Raw genomic sequence first — 5,776 nt, forward strand, 5'->3', positions numbered from 1 at the left:
CGCGGGCTTCAGTAGTTGTGGCACGTGGGCTCTGGAGCGCAGGCTCATTAGTTGTGGCTCGTGGGCTCTAGAGCGCAGGCTCAGTAGCTGTGGCTCACGGGCTTAGTTGCTCCACGGCATGTGGGATCCTCCCGGACCAGGGCTCGAACCAGCGTCCCCTGCACTGGCAGGCGGACCCCCAACCACTGCGCCACCATGGAAGCCGTATGTTTTGATTTTTAAGTGCTAATTTTAAAGTTGGCTGCTAGAGAAAAGGGTGTGAGTTTGTTTTAGCTTTGGTCTCCATTTCCTGTGTAAGTCCTTTGGGATGGATGTTAAGCTGAGATATGAAACCAATGGAAAAAAACAGGTGAAGAGAAAATATTATTATGAAAAATTAAACATTAACTTTCCACATAGTGTTTTTTCTTTGAAAGGAAAATTAGTTTGACAGGGTGAAAGACTTTGGCAAAATAGGTGGCCCTGAGACCTTTATCTAGGTTCCCTGATAAAAGAGTCCAGTCTGTGGAAAGATCCTCCCCAAAGACGAGCAGGCCATGATCCAACAAATGCCTCTTTACCCCACAGGCTGAAGTTTACAAGAAACAGATGATTAAGTTTAGAGCTTTTACAGAGTTGGCTAAGCTTTTGAATCCTGCCCTTTAATTAACAATATGCTTTACAAAACCAGGTAGCTGTAGTAGACAGTTATACCCACGTGTTAATCACTTATTTCAACAAGAAAAAACACTGGAATTTATGAACGGACATTGGTCTGTCACTACATGTTGATGAGAACGTTATGATCTTTGTCAAACCATGTTGCATATACACACCCAGAGGCAGCACCGATTTTCCGGCATCACTGCTGGAGTTGGGAAAGGAGACAGAGGAGTGGTTGCAGGCGACCCCGAGAGATGTTACTCTCTCTGCCCTGCCTGGGCCAAATGACTCCTTGCAATGCAGTCAATAAAACGTTAAAAAGTTAAGTTTTCATATAAAAATATTTATAGTTCATATTCTTCCATATAAACATTTCAAGGGAGAAAAAAAACAAAAAACAAAAACCTCCAGCTTGGCACGAAAAAGATTAGATTCTGTCCCAAACATTGATTTGGAAATCTTCCCAAAAGAAAGCTGTCTGATCAAATTGCTGCAACCTTAAGTGGTAAAAACAATGCACTATATTTAAATGTAGCCATCAGCTTTTTCTAATCAGAGTATGAGAACCCTCAAAATCATCTTGTCTGGACTCTTCAGAAGAACACATAAGCTTTGTGATGTAGGATGGATCATTCCTAGGAGGCCTCCGGGAACTCCAGAACTTCTCGTCATGGAAACTACAGGATTCTAGCTGCCTTAATCTTCATGCCTGTAAAAACGTGTACTTTTTCGAATCGGGGCCATATCTCCCCTGTGGCAGTGCTTTGTGTCCTTTGTCCTCAGTGGATTATGACAACTCTGGAAATTCAAGTAAGGCATAAACTTCTAGATCCAAGCTCTAGAAACATTTCCATATTGGAGCTGAGAACTCTAAAAATAACTTTTTAGCACTAAGTGCTTGATATTCAAGAGCAAAAATTTAGAGCAAGTTGAAAGTGCGTGTGTGTGTGTATTTCAGGAGTAGGAGGACTTAACTTTAGGGCATAATATTATGTGAGGCTTCACTCACCTCTGCCTGAAACACAAACTTAGGACATGTGAACAATTGAGCAGCAGAGGGGACACGTTCCTTGCACGGTTTGTCTGCCAAATCACTTCTGTGCCCTTAATACATGGCGAAGGCACCCCTTGCTTAAAACTTCTTTATGGAATTGAACCATGGGGTCCTGGAGGTGAAGACCACATTTCACACCCGGAAGGCCTGTGTTTCTAAATCCCAGCACCTAGTACAATATGACCCTACTACGTAAAGTACTAGAAATATGATTGATGAATAAAAGGAATCAATGAATGAGTAAACACGTATTGATAAACTGCTGTGACTGTGAAATGTAAGGCTTTACTTAATAAAATCAGCTTATGATATTTAGGTTGAATGAACAGCTGCTTGGTTTTTGAAAGCCACCCACTTTTTATTTTTCCTTGATTGTTTTTTGTTTTCCTGAGATTAATAATTTTGAAATGAATATTAAGGTAGGTGAAAGCATTGTTAAAACTGTTTGATGATATTTAAGTGCATCACAGGTTTAATTATAGTAAAATAATAAATAGATCTGGGTTTCAAAAGTACCTCTAATAGATTACATTTTCCTAGTCCCTCATCTGAGATATTCTTAATTAATTTATTTTATTTATTTATTTTTGGCTGCATTGGGTCTTTTTTGCTGCGTGTGGGCTTTCTCTAGTTGTGGCGAGCGGGGGCTACTCTTTGTTGTGGTGTGCGGGCTTCTCATTGTGGTGGCTTCTCTTGTGGAGCATGGGCTCTAGGCACGCGGGCTTCAGGTGCGCAGACTTCAGTAGTTGCAGCATGCGGGCTCAGTAGTTGTGGCTTGCAGGCTCTAGAGCACAGGCTCAGTAGTTGTGGTGCATGGGCCTAGTTGCTCCACGGCATGTGGGATCTTCCCGGATCAGGGCTCAAACCCGTGTCCCCTGCGTTGGCAGGCGGATTCTTAACCACTGCGCCACCAGGGAAGTCCCCATCTGAGATATTCTTAAAACTCTGTCCCCTGATATACCAGTGACTTTGCAGGAAAATTTCATGGGGTTCACATACTATCAAAACGAAAACTGCAGGGACTTCCCTGGTGGTCCAGTGGTTAAGACTTCGTGCTTCCAAAGCAGGGAGCTGTGGTTCGATCCCTGGTTAGGGAACTAAAATCCCACATGCTGTATGGCCCAAAAAGTAAAAAAAAAAAAAGACGAAATAAAAGGAAAACTGCAAAAATTTTTTAAACTAAGTGGGAAAAAAAGAACAACTTTAGATATTCTGAAATCTTTAAAGTTTCTCTGAAAATATGAGTATTCAGTCTCTTTACTGTTAATAATGGACATATTGGGTTTTTTTCACCCCAGATCCCTGATAATTCATGTTCAGACTTGTCCATTTCCTTGTTTCCCAATGCTTCTCCCTCTTATGGTTCTATAGATGAACCCAAGAATACATGGACACAATACACTCTACATAAAAACACAGCACAGTTCCTTGTTTAAAAACAATGTTGTTTGTTGAGACTGTCTTCTCTCATTTGACTTGTATAATCCACATCTTTAAATTTTCAGACTGCATTCAGTGTTTTAAGGTCAAAAACTGTACTTTTCTATGTTGAATGTACTGGTGAGTACATTTTCTACGTTGAATTACTTGGCAAGCAAGGGAAGGTTCTTTATGGGCAGGACTCAAAAGCTCTTGTTTACTGTTAATCCCGAATTCAGTTCTCAAAGCAAATGTCATATGCACAATAGCTCTGTTGTGGATTCAGAACCAAGTTCCATTTCAACAATCGTAAATTCCTCATCAGGCCCTGTTCTGCAGACATGTGGTTTCAGTCAGGCACTCCAGCATCACCTCACAATGTCTTTAATAGTTCAGCTGGATCTTAAGTTCTTACAGATAACCAGCTGTTTAGAACTATTTTCCTGCTTACCTGCTACCTAGCTCTGAGCGTGCACATCAGTTCCACAGTTCTACCTCATATCTGATGCATAAACTAAAATGCTGCTTGGTAGACGTTGACCACTGGTGGACTAATTTTTTTTTTTTTAATTTGTTTATTTTTGGCTGTGATGGGTCTTCGTTGCTGCGCGCAGGCTTTCTCTAGTTGCGGCGAGCGGGGGCTACTCTTCGTTGCGGTGCGCGGGCTTCTCATTGTGGTGGCTTCTCTTGTGGCGGAGCACCGGCTCTAGGCTCGCGGGCTCAGTCGTTGTGACTTAGCAGGCTCTAGAGCACAGACTAAGCAGTTGTGGCGCACGGGCTCAGTTGCTCCGCGGCATGTGGGATCTTCCCGGACCAGGGCTCGAACCCGTGTCCCCTGCATTGGCAGGTGGATTCTTGACCACTGCGCCACCAGGGAAGCCCACTGGTGGACTAATTTTGAGGAATTGTTTTTTAACTTTTTCCCCTCTATTTTCCAAATATTTTTACATAGAGTTTGTGTTAGTTTTGTAATCAAGAAGCAAAGAAACTATGTTTAGAAAAAAGCAAAAGCAGTGCCAACGGTAGATATCAAGATATTTTACACAGAAGGAAAAGATTCTGTTTTGGGCTGCCAGTGAAATTTCTGATCTAATATTCTGGCAGACTATGAAACCACTTCAGAAAGAATTTTACTTCTTACCAGAATTATAGAAACAGCCTCTTTGTCTACAATGTTGAAAACATTGTCCACATCTCTCCCCACTCAGTTCCACTGTAGTTTAGAAGATGTTTTGATATCAAAATGTGTAGAAGGGGAGGTAAACCAGTTCCTTGCAGAGCACATCAGGCCCAAATGCTGTTCTGTTTGGTGACCACATGATTGAAAAATTGAAATTGATGCCCCTCGCATGGACATTTAGTTCCTCCCAGGCCCATCACACCTTTAGGATATCTGCCTGGCACCTGAGGTTATTTAAAGTTGACACCTAAAGGCTAGCAGTTAGTAAACAATGGACTGAGAGATGGTGTGACTAAGACATGTTAGGCAAAGCAACAATTGTGCTGATATCACCATTCTGCTCTTCATTTTGCACACGGGAAAAACTAATTTTGGAAGTAAGGAATTACAGTTAATTCAGTATCTACAAATGCATGGCTCTTACATAACCTTCTATAATTTTCTCCCCTATATCGTCTTCCTTCCTACTTAGTTCATTCTGCACACACTGCCTGCTAATATTCCTAGAGCCTAACTCATGTATGTATTGTTTATTCAGTCATTCTTTCTTTACTGGGTGAAAGACCCCTTTTAGGTGCTAAGGAAACAAAAATGGATATGAAGCTCACGGTCTAATATCCCCTGAAGGGGATCAGACGTGAACATTAAAAGTAACAGGATTGTGATAGTTGGTAGGAACTGAGGGCTATGGAAACACAGAGGATGAAGGCTGTGACTGCCTGGGAAAGTGTTCCAAAGGCGACAACTGAGCTGACTCTGAGAAGGAAACATTCAGCTGATAATCAAGTCAGATAGAGAAGCCAAAGCCTGGGTTCAAGGGAAGGCTTGGGAGAGTCAAGAAACTGCAATTAGTTTGGTTTGACTGAATCACCAGGGAGCAAGGAATGGAGAGAAAACAGATTCATGTTATTCATCCATTTAATGATTCATTTGATAAATTGTTTAATGACATGCTCTGTGCCAAACATTGAGGATACAGTAGTGATTTATATAGTCAAATCATTTGTTCCACAAGGATCACAGTCTAATGAGAAATAGAGAAGAGTGCATCAAGAATAAATAGAGTATATTAGGTGCTGTGATAAAGTAAATCGGCTTCCCTGGTGTCTTTTATTTTATTTATTTATTTTTTTGCGGTACCCGGGCCTCTCACTGTTGTGGCCTCTCCCGTTGTGGAACACAGGCTCCGGACGCGCAGGCTCAGCGGCCATGGCTCACGGGCCCAGCCGCTCCGCAGCATGTGGGATCTTCCCAGACCAGGGCACGAACCCGTGTCCCCTGCATTGGCAGGTGGACTCTCAACCACTGCACCACCAGGGAAGCCCCTGGTGTCTTATTTTAAAAAGGGCCACGGCCACCCCAGCCTTCAGCGACCACCACCCTGACCAGCGGCCGTCAACATCGAGGCAGGACCCCCACCAGCAAAAAGGTTACAACTCACCGAAGGCTCCAGTGATGGTTAGAATCTTTGAGCAATTAAG

This window comes from Pseudorca crassidens, chromosome 13 (genome assembly GCF_039906515.1).
Source record: "Pseudorca crassidens isolate mPseCra1 chromosome 13, mPseCra1.hap1, whole genome shotgun sequence".
Lineage (NCBI taxonomy): Eukaryota > Metazoa > Chordata > Mammalia > Artiodactyla > Delphinidae > Pseudorca > Pseudorca crassidens.